The 14,583-nt window shown below is 38.4% G+C and overlaps 1 protein-coding gene across 5 annotated transcripts in view; it reads right to left on the reverse strand.

Moving 5' to 3' along the window:
* usp36 (ubiquitin specific peptidase 36) overlaps window positions 1–14,503 on the reverse strand; it is a 47,151-nt gene extending 32,648 nt beyond the window's left edge. For 4 of the 5 annotated variants that reach the window (XR_012397473.1, XR_012397475.1, XR_012397478.1 and 1 more), the window contains exon 1: window positions 14,390–14,498. The gene's annotated coding sequence lies outside the window, so the exon portion shown is untranslated. Of the gene's footprint in view, window positions 1–14,389 lie in introns of all 5 variants that reach the window. The other variant, NM_001305580.1, reaches the window with a different exon arrangement.
* Between the last annotated feature and the right edge of the window lie 80 nt (window positions 14,504–14,583).

Genomic DNA, 14,583 nt, shown 5'->3' on the forward strand with positions numbered 1-14,583 from the left:
TAACCACTCACAGAGCTTGCAATATGCATCGTTATGACGTATAGCAACATTTTTCGAGATGAGCAAATCAGGATTGGTGTCAGCTAGGGCTAGGCGATTTGGCAAAAAAAATTTAAAATCTAGGTTTTTTATAAAGTTTGACCGATTCACGATTTCGATTTTTGTGTGTGTGTGTGTTACTAGTCTTCTCAAAACATTACAACAACATGACTGAAGTATCAATTTTCTTTAAAAGTAACTTGAAAAACCATCTGGCTAAGGAACATTGTATTTTTAATGGCCATGTCATACAAAAATCGGTCAAGGTGTAAATAAATGTAAAACAAATTCACGAGTTAAATAGCATTGCTGAAGATTTGAATAAGAAATATTTGTGTAAATATTGCTTGATGAGGAAATGTCTTGACAATCCACACAGACGTGTGCAACAAGTAAAATCCTACATGACTTCACGCTTTAACAGGCAGTCAAGCAGGTTGTTCACCAGAAGCGCCGCGACACGGCGCACACATGACAGTTTAAACTATAACAAACGCGCACATTCGCATGATATATAACATGAAACTAATCAGATGGCACTCTGTGGCACGGCTGAAATATAAACTGCTTCGTGAATCGTGGCTGGGTGGCGCCGTTGTGTGTACAGAAACCTGTTTAGAATTCTAAAACCCATGGCGCTTCTGATGTGCTTCCTGCTTCATAGAGAGTGAACCAAAGCGCATTGGTGCCATTATAATGTATTAAATATATATCTAAAAAAAAAAAAAAAAAAATCGATTTCTCGATTTGATTCAAAATTCAAAAGTCTAAAAACGTAAAAAAAAAAAAAAAACAGAAAAATCGCCCAGCCCTAGTGTCAGCCATAGTGAATGGTATACCAAAGTTGAGTCGGACCATCCACATGTAATTGCAAAGGTATGAATTAGCCTGAGATGTACATGAGTGTGATTTGATGAACTGAAATTTGTGGTGTAACGCTACATTTAAGTCACGAATTACGCTATGTATTTCGATACTAAAGCAAAAGACAATAGAATACACAAGACGTGTCACTCATATCTTTTTGAATGGGGAAAAGTAGTTGTTTTGGAGAATTTGAGGTTTCGACATTCAAACGGAATGCCCGAGCATACCGCCAGAGAGGCGCTTCAAAGATTTTTCCTATGTCTTCTCCTGGACATTCACATTGACATTTGAACCAACTGTATTTACAGTTTTAAGCCTTTGTTTAATGAATGACACTACTAAAAAGAAAATGTATTATTAAAGAGTTATTCAGGATGAACAAGTCAGTGTCCATGAATCATAAAAAATAATAAGCATTGATAGGTGCACATAGTTATTAGGGGTGGGAATATTTAGGCACTTAACAAAATAGACAATAGAGCATAATATGAAACTAGACTTTTAATTTTGTCCATACTATTCACCTTATTCTTCGCCGATGAGCGGGCGCAGCTATTTGAATCTTTTCGGCTGAAAACTTCCGGTCTCATTCACTTCCATTCATTTTTTGACATTAAAAACGGCTCGTTTCGCTGTTTAATGTTGCAAACTTATATTTGCTTATTATATTATTCTACTTGATCCGTACAGTAATGCAGACATTTGTTTGTAGAGCAAGTAGTTTGACCGTTTTCTGACGTTTTTTATTCCTAGTCATTTCTCCCATAAATCGGAAGTTCTGAAACAATCGCGAAAACAGGCACACTTCCGCATTTTAGAATAAGGTCAATGCATAGTCATATAACACAGCAAGGGTGTCACGATCCTCCAAATTCTCGATTCGATTACATTTTCGATTCTAAAGGCACGATTCGATTCGATTATGAATAATTAATTAATTAATGACCAATTAATTATTTATAGCCTACCGTTTAAACTCCCTGACCTGCATGGTCTTTGTTTTACCCATAAACAAATCATACAGTAAATGAATAAAGGCAAGATACACACATAATTACCACCTGTCAATCACTTTTTCTGCGGGACTCGTGAATAGGCAGTGATCTGTGTCGTTATAATGGCGTCGGTAAAAAAGACGCACAACCAACAGGAACCAGCCAACAGTATCTGAGGTGTTCGCTAAAATGACCAAATACAAGTGAGTGAAAGATTGAAGCAGTCCTCTGACTGCCTGGACCTGCTGTCTCGAGTGCAAATCGTTGTCGTTCTAAAATGCCATTTAAAAACAAAGACAGTGTAAACAGGGCCTGAGTGTGTACTTTTCGTGAGCGGATTTGCAACGGGGGCGGGCGGAGGATCGCGATGCCGGTGTTGTCTATCGGACGAACCGTACGTAATACGTACATAGCAGAGCTTGCAAAACTGTGTTTTTTTTGTCGACAACTCGAACGTTGTCAACATAACTCACTGGAAATCCAAAATGCTTACACACCGGCGACTTCATTGAAAGAGGAGAGGGTTTAAGTTCTGTCGACGGGTCTCCTGCTTCTGCAGTTTAACAAGCACTTCAACAAGCCTGTTTTTTTCCCACTTGGCAAGCCAAGCTGACGTGACATGGGGGCGTGGCAGCATCGACGATTCTATTTTTTGATTCGATGATCGAAGTTTATGCTCTTAAAAATCGAAATCGTGACACCCCTATTGCACAGCGGTAATAATAATTATTTTCAACAATCATATTTGGTTCTTCAAAAGCATAAAAAAGCAGAGCAGGAAATCTACCCCTATTTAATGGCTTACAGTAGATATCACAGGTTCATGCCAACTTTATCTGGCAAACTGAGGAGGAAACCTTTAAAAAAACATGCACTCAAAGCGTCATTACAAATCAGCCTTGGCATGCCTTGAGTCTTGGCAGATAATAAATTCCACAAAGCTACATGAAATGCAAGCTTGAAGCACTGCGACTGAACTGAAGCCAATAGGTGAGCAGTTTGGACGTGGCAGCAGTCTGGTTACATAACAGCAGGAGTGCTGATACTGGGCAAAAGTGCACACCAATCAGGTACTGATGTGACGTTTGTGGAGATCAACAGAATTCAATGTAAAAGAAACACACAGTGAAGCTACATGCTTTCAATACACGCACAACATTATGCCAGTAAATGTAAAACAACAGATTAAAGGCACGATACGTGCAATTTTTTTATACAAATATCCAAAAACCACTAGAACAGTGTTATATATATTTTGCTGACTAGCATACATTATTCAACATGACTGGAAGAACATTCACATCCAGAGATATAAGCTATTTTGCCAGGTGAGATGGAGTGTTTGCTGTGTGTTTATGCTAATCATGTCACAAACCCCTTAAATTTCAGTTTGGTTTTAAAGAAAACAAGGAAACACTGTACAATGTCAGTCAAATATTACATAGATATATTTTTAGTCCAAAAATGTATAGAGCTAAGAAAGCTGATGAGCATTAAACGCATCATTTAGGCCTGTCACAACTAGGCATGGGACGAAAACCATGTTCAAGGTATACCGCGCTTTGGAAAGGTCCACACCATTATATTTCAAAAGGAAAAAAAACCTCTGATTTACTGCAGGGCAAACAGCTCATTATTCACATCGACTTCAGCTACTGTTGACAAACAGACAAGCTGAGATCATCACTCTCTTCAAATTATTGGAAAGCTCGTCTACCAGTATGCTTTCGAGGATACCACAAATGAAACAAACGCAGAGCAGATAACAAAATGTTAGTTTCACTCTTCAGACAACTACACTAAGTGCTTAAGCCCAGTTCATCATTGTTCTAAATGCACGAGCCTTTACTTTGCACTACATCGACGATGACTGGAAGCTGCACCAGAGATGCCTTGAGACGGCATATTTTCCATTACATTAAAATATTCGTTTACAGGAGATGCAAGAAATATTATTTACAGGTTATACAATTCAGTTATTTTCACTTTTTATAAAAAAAAATAAAAATAAAAAAAAAACCTGACTGTTGGTTTTAGGCAATGTGTTTTCATTTCAGTTGTTCAACGTTGATGTTAAATAATCATAGACAGTAGATTGTGTGTGTTTCATTCAAATATTTTAAAATCAAATAATGCACCCTTCATAAAAAAAAAAAAATATATATATATATATATATATATATATATATATATATATATATATATATATATATATATATATCGCTTGTAATATGAGCATATTTACTGTACAAAACTTGTTGGTTAAGAATGTATAAATTAAAAATAAGATTTTAATTAATAAAATAATCACATTTTTGATTTTAGGCCAAATCACCCAGCCCTATGATAAAATTTAAATTTAAATTAAAAAAAAAAAAAAAAAAAAGCTAATTTTCAGACCGTTATCGTAAACTCTTTTGTTTAGATTAGCTCTAGATTTGGCATCTGTACTGACTAGGGGTGTAACGATACACTCAGCTCACGATACGATGTGTATCACGATATAATGTTCACGATTCGATGTGTATCACGATATTTGGAATAAAAATTGAAAATTAAACTGAAACGCAAATTTTACCAAGTAAACTATTGTTTATGTATTTCTTTTGTTTCAGCTTGTTAAACTGAACCTTCTTTAAGAAAATAAATTAAACAGGCCTATCTCTGGAAAATAAAACAATTTAAAAACTTCTTAAAAATATTATTGAAATGACAGAGACAAAATTAAGGAACAATTTAAGTAAAGGTGCAAAAAAATAAGCTTTCTATTCAATTGAATTTAACAGTAAGAGCTTAAGGCTTTGCTTGGTCACTTGCGTTTTTTTGTGTGCGCACATTTCCAGGTATTTAATTCATATTTAATTAAATTCATTTAGAGATATCTCTAATTACAATTGTGACTAGTCAAAACTCATTTAGAGATATCTGCAAATATTTTTCAATGGAAGTAAATGGAGGAATATGACTAGTCATAATATATTTGCAGATATCTCCAATCTGATTTCGTATTAGTACAATTGTAATTGCAGATATCTCTAATTGTCATTCTGGCTAGTCGAATTATAATTATGACTAGTCAAAATATAATTAGAGATATCTAAAAATATATTTATGGATAGTCAGAACAAAGGTTTAAATGCTAAAACGGCTTGCCACACGCGCGCGCGTCGATCATAGTCCGCCCTCTGTAGTAACAGCTCACGGTCAGCTCACGTCATGTGTGATTTTGCAGCAGGAACATTATATGAAGACAGAATGATATTTAGGGTGAATTGTACCTTATAAATACAGCATGTGACTCTTTCAACACCATTAAAAGGTATCCATGTCGCTGTGCAAAGTATGTAAATCACTGTGAAGACTTTAAAACTTAGGATGTTTGACCCAGTATGCGTGTCAAAAAGCGGACGAGTCTAAAGCAATGACTGTACAACCGAAATGTTGCCAGACGTCTGATTTTGAGAGGATGGGCCATCCTCTACTTCAACTCCACTCATCTCTGCTAACATTACTGCAGCTGCAATCTGAACTCACGTGCGACAGCAGGTGGAACGTAGGTCACGTGCAAACAGCTCGACTAATAAGAGAAAACAGACGTCATATCGTAATCAAATCGTCATAACGCCACGATGCATATTGTGACATTTTAGCATCGCAATAAATCGTACAACGATAAATCGTTACACCCCTAGTACTGACCAATCTAATGTATATGCACAAATATAATACTATAAAGCATCCTATAGACAATACCCATTTCAATGAGAGGTTTGTGAGGGGTGTACTGCTGAACACTGTGTATATCACAAACTAGAAATATGCCGACAAAGCTTTGATCACTACGGAAAAAGCCTGTGATGTATGGCGCGGCGCATTCGAGAGGACACAGACGAGCAGTAAAGCTGAGTTAGTTGTGCGTGCTCTTACTCATCAGGTCTGCTGCTGACGTACGGAGAGGCTGCACACAAGGGCACACTAACCTTCATGTGCGCTCGCGATTAATGGTGACACAGCCCTGCACGAGCTCAGCCAGCAGCAGTGATGTAACAGCAGAGCAGCTCCGTTGCATCACCACACACACATACACACATTCACTGACAACACATGCAGATTTCCACAATAGAACTCAAAACACCAATTATTAATGCAGATTCTAGAAATATGCATTCAGCTGAACTTGAATTGAGAAATATCAATTATTAATAGTACAGTGAAATTGTATTCACTGTATTCATGATGGAAGAATATCTGGATTTTCAGGATGCAACACTAAAATAGAGCAACATTTTATGCATGTACAAGTCTGCATTAGGGCTGTGCGATTTAGGGAAAATATCTAAATGCGACTTTTTTTGGACAGATATTGCGATTTTGATTTGATTTAAGATTTAAAGAGCCCCTATTATAAATAAAAAGGGTCATATTTTAATTTTAAGGGTCTCCAACAACAGGCTGATATGCATGCAAAGTCAAAAAAACACATTAAAGGGCACCTACGTTACCCCTTTTATCCAATTTAAGACTAGTCTTTTGCGTCTCCAGAATGTGTCTATAAGTTTCAGCTCAAATCACACATCAAATTTTTTATTATACCTTTTATAAGATTCTATCTTATACTGTTTTACACCAGGTAGCGGTTTTGTTGTACTGCACCTTTAAGGCTAGTCCTCCCCGCCCACCGTTTTTATGTGCCTTTCTGCATACCTTAGGCCCAATCCCAATCCTATCCCTTAGCCCAGGAGTCACCAATCTCGGTCCTGGAGGTCCGGTGTCCCTGCAAATTTTAGCTCCAACTAGCCTCAACACACCTGCCTGGATGTTTCAAGCATACCTAGTAAGACCTTGATTAGCTTGTTCAGGTGTGTTTGATTAGGGTTGGAGCTAAAATCTGCTGGACACCGGCCCTCCAGGAACAAGTTTGGTGACCACTGCCTTCGCCCTCCCCCTTACCCCTCGTTTTGCGCGTGCATGGCAAGGGGTAGGGTGGTCCCAATTCTGTTTAGCTTCAAGGCATAGGGCTAAGCTGAAGGAGTTAATAGCATTTCGAACGAAGATTTTTCAGGACCACACTTGAAACCAAGGGGTAAGAAAATTTCCCATAGTACACCTGCCACAACAGCAGTTTTGCTAAACTCGGATGCAAGGAGATCCACAAATCAGTCTTTTTTTGTCAATGTTACAAATTTTTATGACAAACGCTAAATTTCACGATCTATAATCCCTATTAATAACTCCCGTACAGCAGTCCCACAACATTCTAACACTATCTATTGAATACCCTGTCAGTAATGTCTGGTGGCTGTCAATGGGCTTTTTACAGTGTCTGCTTTAACGTTAATGTTGTTTTTCGTGTGTTTATATCGATGAATATGGCAACTGTGTAAATGCACAGTATAGTTACGATCTTGTTGCCACATTAGATCGTTATGATTATATAATATATGCCTTCATAAATTGCTGTTGCAATGTGAAGCTTTCTGGATTTTCACTTTAGACACCTTGTCTCCAAAAGGTTTAAATGAGGAGTTTGACATTCGTCTTTTTCTTTAATATTTTTTGAATAAGTCTTTAATATTTAATTAGTTTCCCAGAGATGGGTTGCGGCTGGAAGGGCGTCTGCTGTGTGGAAATGTACTGAATAAGTTGGCGGTTCATTCCGATGTGGTGGCCCCGGATTATTAAGGGGACTAAGCCGAAAAGAAAATGAATGAATGATGAATGAATGACTGAATGTTTAATTAGGGGTTTGGTTTAAAGGTTTTTTGGCTATATTTTGTTTTATAGTCTGGTGTATCCTGGTATATTTTTTTCTTTATTATAATTTGTGATGCAATATTATGGTTTATTTTTTTGGATTTTCACTTGAAATATCTAAGCTATATATATATGAATGTGTACGTATGTATGTATGTATTCATATGTATGTATATATGTATATGAATGATCGTGTATACATATGTATAGAGGATATCATGTGATCCGGAAGTGTACAAAAAGGAGCATCTGATTGTGATGAACACTGTCTGATGAAGAGCCGTGTGGTTCGAAACGTTACACGCTTAGTGTCAGCTTTTTTAATTGAATAAATTTGTATTTTTGGAGCTTTGGTGTTGCTGCCTTTGATGAATATTTCTACTTCGTAGAAAAGAAATAGATTGCAAGTTTACATATTCTATTGTTGTTTTGTAAATCACATATCTAAAATTAACTTTGATACTCATATACTTCTATAGGTTGCATGCATTTCATTGCACTGATGCACGTGCAAATGCGGAAAACCACGAACCCACACTTGTGAGAACCTGACTCACATTTCGGTGTTCCAAATATCAAGTTTAATGAACTCTACTTTATGAATAAATACATGAATTTTGAGACCAATACAAGACTGATCAGACAATAACGCAATCTTAACATCTGCAGGAGAGACGCACAATACCGTTTTTTGGAACCGAACCAGATACCAAGATTCTGAGTATCGACCGATACAGATCCAATTTTTTTTTTTAAACATAATACAGTCTCTATAGTTCTGGTGATAAACTCAAATAATATATCTTCTTTAGTAAAAATCAGACCTAGGGGCCTTTAGGTACCAATTGTACCCTTTTGGTGGGCATGGCATACTGTCCTGTTTCCACTGACTGGTAAAATACAGTATGGTATGTGTTGGTACAGGTCACCTTGTGTGTGATGCCTCACGACACCATCAAGTCAGCCTTGCGTTTCCACTGTTTAAAGGGTACCAAGGATACCCTTTTGGTGGGCGTGGTGTACGACAGAAAATTTCAGTTGACATACAGACCCTTAAGGCTGATTTATACTTTTGCGTCAAGCTCACGCGTATGCTACGGCGCAGCCTGCGCGTGGACGCATCGCCCTCCCTGATGCGCACCTCTCAAAAAAATTTAACTACACATCGAAATGACACGAGCGCAAGCTCTGTGATTAGTTGGCTTAGTATCGCTGACGAGTGTGGGCGGAACCGAGAACAGCATGAGCCAATGAAACAACGGTTTACAAGTGCAGAGTCCCGTGAAGGAGCTCCGGATGGAAAGTTTTGTTTTGCGTTTACCTCATGGTTAAAGTTTTCTGCCTCAAAATTAGCACATTTGAACATTGTACATTGAGAAAGCATTCGGAAAAAATAAAACAACAGCGAAGAAACTCAACACAGAGGAACATAAACACCTCCGTGCCAACTAGCATTTCAGAAGTGTTAGCAACAGCAACAGCGCAGAAGTATAAATGCACAGCTACACGATGAAAGCGACGTGGGTCACGCCGGTAACTTGACGCAGAAGTGTAAACCAGGCTTTACAGTCACTGATATGTTACCAATAGATAAGCTACACACTGCATACATTTAGTTATTATTTGAGTTCGAAAACAACACGCAACACCCACAGTCAGTGAAAACCTATCATCTGCATCTTTAATCTTCAGCAGCACATGTAACCTCAGTTAGAAAGTAATTTCGTCATTTGAAGTTCATAACAGTCCAAAAGCTGACGATAATAGTAAAACATGGCAATCAGTTCATGTTTTAGGTTGCTGAAAAAAATAATTTGCTCCTTTCTTTTTTCCGGCTTCTCCTGTTTTTCGCGCTTCACTCTCGTATTTGTACATTTCTGAAAGTATCAGACGTCAGAAGCGATTCATTCAATAGTCATGCGCACCTTATTATCATGAGCTCAAGAAGTTCGTTATTTCAAAAATAGAGACGTGCAGCGAGCTCTCTGGAGAAAGTGAAACCGCTAGTGCTTTAGACAGTCTCATCAACAACAACAGGTTTATCTTCTTGGCTACGTGTGTTTGTTTGAGCTCGGGTCAACCACGGCTTGTCATTATAAGTATATTATAATGATGTAATGTCTTGGTTGTGTATTTAAAAACGGTGGTTCCTTTGTTTTCATTCTCCTAGCTTGTACACGCACTAGTGACGTTTGTCTGTAAACCAATAGCATGCAGATGCGCAAAAGTGTTTGTATAGTTATTGTATGGTTACAAAGCCCCGGTCAGTTCACATGATTTCGGTACGATTTCCTTGACATGGGGTTTCCTGGGGAGTGGTAAACGACAAATGGACGTCGTCACAAACGATTGTTTCTTCTCGTGCAGGGCTCGAAATTAACCTTTTTGCTTGGTAGCACCGGTGCTCCTAACTTTAAAAATTTAGGCGCATCAACCAAAATTTAGTCACACCACCAATTATGAGCACCGTTACTACAAGTTTTATACAAGCATATTTATTGTATTTGAAATTAACACTAATCAAACTAACAAGCAAAAAAAAAATCAAATATATAACGTTATATGCAAGCGTGAGGAAAATATGTCTCAATGAAATCCCGTTATCACAAGAAAATTTATTTTTATAACAGAACTGAGTGACCAAAGCATACATGGAGCGCTCACCGGCCCTGCACGCACTGCTTGAATGATTCTGTTAACGGTATAACTCTGCTGTTCTCACAAGTGCTGTCTGATATTGCGCTGATGCTTTTGACACGTACTGTACCTTATTAGATGCATATGTTATATTTATAATATAATATATACAATATAATAGCAATACCGGTCTTTTTAGGAGTAGCGATATTAGTTTAGTCAATGTAAGCCCGTTTGCAATGGTGTTCGTACTGTTAAATTTTACATATATCTGCCCCTTGCACGGCGGACAGCATCTGGCGATTATATGAAGGATTAAACAGAAGCTCTCATGCTAGATGTGGCAAACAGTTACCTGAAAATTCCATCCCACAGACTTTTCACCGCAGACTTGAAGCCAACGGAAGTTTTCTACTCTTGGAAAAGTGTAGATGGTGGATTAACATTCAGCACACGATCACTAGTAAGATGTGTCATTATTTGTTACTGTAGATGCCATGGTTTCTAAAACTAAATCTGCCAGTGTTATCTTCATTCTCATCTTCAGCACTTTACAATTTTTCGCGGTAGTAGCTCTCTGTCATCCGAAGCCAGAAGGCACTGAGTGATTGACAGCTGATATTAACCAATCATTCGCGTTCAGTGCTAGAGCAGTGGTGGGCCAATAAGAAGAGCGCAAAGGTGGGGCAAGCATTACGGACTTGGATTTGTTTACTGTAGCAAGTTGACATGACAACTGTTTTAAACCATTCCCGAGCGCTGCGTTTCACGATTCAAGTGCAGACAAAGAGCTTAGAAATGCATTCTGCGTGAATGTCTCCCAAATCCGCGCATGTGGTGAACATTTTGCAGTAAAAACTGGTCGCACACAACAATTTTAACCACTCGCAGAAATGCTCCCAAATATATTTTAAGGTTGCATAAATAAAATTTCAGGCGCATATGCCACCAAAATGGTCGCAATTTCGAACCCTGTCATGTAATGTGGCATAGTTCACGACAACCGATACCATGTCTGTGATGCCGCATGACACCATCAAGTCTAGCATGTTTAATTTTCTAAAGCATAGCAGACTGGTTTTGAAGCACTTCACCTCAGATGTTATTCGTTATTTTTGTTTACATATATACATATATATTTTATATGGCAGCCTTTTGCGATTAACTAATCGCACATTGTAAATTGCGATTGGATTTTGATTCATCGCACAGCCATACTTCTGAGAACCCAAAAATTTTCACATATTGATAAATAATGTTATGACAGCTGTTTTGAACGTCAAGTTATAATTGAATTGCCTCTTGTTAGTTAGGAAACAGCTTTACAACAAGAGGGAAACGTTCATGAGACAAATGACATCAACACATGGTGTATATTAGGGCGTACTCACGCTATATACAGTTGCCTCGAACTGGGCCAAAGTACACTTGTCCCCACTCCCATCTCCCCCGACGACCCGCACTCACATTACAATCAGGCCTGGTCACGCTTATGTCATTGATGCTGCGCTTTTCAGTAAGCACTCTCGCTCAGCACTGAGGAGATTTTTCTAGTTATATCGCTTCAGACCTTGTGGTGACACGTAGTCATATATTTCGCCGAACAAATTAGCCCCTTTTGACGCTCATAAACAATCATAAAGTCCTCATGCTGCAGGAATTAGGAGGTTTGCTGAAGGTGCAGCTGTCGTGCAGTGAGGGGTTTGCGTCTTTAATAAACTACGACAGTTTGCATTCACTGAACAGTAAAAATGATTAATAAACATATAAAACAGACCCTTAATATTCACATCCCGCTTTCAGTATCGGGCTTAGGCGTGTTTTGCACCCACACACAAGCGTACCACGCCAAAACCCAAGTTAACCGCGCTCTGGCACACCTCTTCCAATCGGACCAGGGCCGGCCAAGTGAACCATGCCTAAGCCTGATTCAGAGCAATCACACTTTTCAAACGATCCGGGAAACGGGCCAGGGCACGATTCGGATAGCATAGTGTGAGTACGCCCTAAACAGCAACTGTGTTTCATGCAAGACAGAGTTAAGATGCCTTTCACGTATCCCACGTGGATGCTATGAGGATATACAAGGGACCAAGATGAACGTATGATGGGAATGATTGAATGACAGCTCCTAAAATTGTATGAGAGACAACCCATTGTTGCCCAGTACCAACATTGTGTTTTGTTTGCTAATTTAAGTTATTTTTTAAAAGATATATATAATATATAAAACTATACTTTAAATTAATTTATAATACCCAAGTCTGATAAGCTTTTTATATTAATGGACAAGGCACAGATATTGATATCTCATAATGTTTTACACTACATTATTTGAATCCACCAAGCTTAGCTTACAATGTTTACATTGTTCTACTTGCATAACATCTAAATCCCAAACATCAGAAATGACAACAGATTGTTAAGATTTAATTAACGCCAGTTTTAATGTTATTGATAAATACACTGTCTTGACAGATTTCACTCATTTATTTATTTTCCATCTGCTTTTTCCTTGGTTTACCACAGTGGAATGAACCGCCACTTACTTGACAGATTTGTGCACTTTAGGTGGTTTGTGTATGCGTTTTATGTTTGATCAATTTATTTGTAATTGCATATTTAGTGATTTTTCAACTAATTACAATGTATTGTCTCAATAGACGGATTTAGAGCAGTGGTGTCCAAATTCGTTCCTGGAGGGCCGGTGTCTTGCACAGTTTCACTCCAACTTCCTTCAACACACCTGCCTGGAAGTTTCTAGCATACCTAGAAAGAGCTTGATTAGCTGGTTCAGGTGTGTTTCATTGGGGTTGGAACTAAAATCTGCAGGACACCGGCCCTCCAGAACCAAGTTTGGACACCCCTGATTTAGAGGGTTTTGCCAAAAAAAAAAAAAAGTACAAGTGGATTTAGCTGGTTTTGACACAAAAGAAAATCCACCTTGTTAAAAACAACGAATTGTCTAGTAACATTTAAAAAAAAAAAAAAAAAAGTATTTTATTTACTAGCTAATAACCTTATTATTACATATGAAATGAAACTTCTGAACATAATCAAGAGCCTGATAGAAAATGCTCATTTACAAGAGGTCTGATGGATTTAGAGGGTTTTGCATCTGAACTCTTCATGTATACTTCCCTAATGATTAAAAATATGGCAAAGTGACTCCTTACACAAACCAGTACATGTTAAACATAAAGAATACTCATTTTACAGTTCTACATACACATCAGGGTACAATCTCTTGCTGAGGTAATAATATAAAGTGTTTCCGGACTAAACCACGTGTTCAATCATTTCTCCACCCCAACTCCTTCATTCCCAGCTTCTTTCACTCAGTAAACGTATTAAATCCACTCAACTGTCTCTGTGTATCCAGCTGACCAATCCTCGAACAGTGTACAGCTATTGAACCTTCGGACCAGACAGCAGTTCTGTCCATTACAGACACGTGCTGCAGAGCTGACTGTACATGAATGCAGCACGCGCTACTGAAGCCTCCGAACGCCCTGGGTAGACAGCTAACATTTGAGACACAACCCGCAAAATGTATTCTCTACCATTATACTATTACATAAGCGACAACAAACCGCATTTCAGATTTCGTTTGACATAACGTTACAGTGATGCAGATGTTATCGATTCAGTATATTCAGAGAGCTATGATGATCAAGGACATCATTAATATGTCAACTCTATCACCAGGCCACATTGTTTACATCTTCACTACAGTATGATGTCAGATTAAAGAGCATGTTTAGCGTCGCAGTGTCTAGATAGAGTTAGCTAGTCGCAAGCTAGCAAGATACTTTAGCATCTGCTTCAGCGTAAACAGAGCCGTTTTCACCGACAGTCACTTCGCTATTTAATAATCAACCCTAGTGAAACATAGCATTATTAATCTCCATCGAGTTTACGTTTAAAGCATGTAAAATCAGCTCCACTTCCTGACCCGAACCGCCTCACAAAGCGAACGTGGCGTTCAGACTGCTGCAATGTGCTCTTAACCCTCACACAGGCATTTACTGAAGAAACACCGCAGATTCGCACGTTATTTTCACGGTGAACACACGGAAATAGCATTCCATACGTACCCATCCGTGAATGATCGCGAATCGACGGGTGTGTTTTGATGTTAAGACTGTATTCCGCTACGAAGCCTTCATTTTGTTACGTTCTCTGCCCCATGCTGCATTATGAAAGGGCGTGTGCCTGGGTGATTGACGTGACGGAGCGGCCAATCAGGGTTGAGCACGCCGGTGACGACAAGCTTCATTCATGGCGACAG

This window comes from Danio rerio, chromosome 3, assembly GCF_049306965.1.
Source record: "Danio rerio strain Tuebingen ecotype United States chromosome 3, GRCz12tu, whole genome shotgun sequence".
Lineage (NCBI taxonomy): Eukaryota > Metazoa > Chordata > Actinopteri > Cypriniformes > Danionidae > Danio > Danio rerio.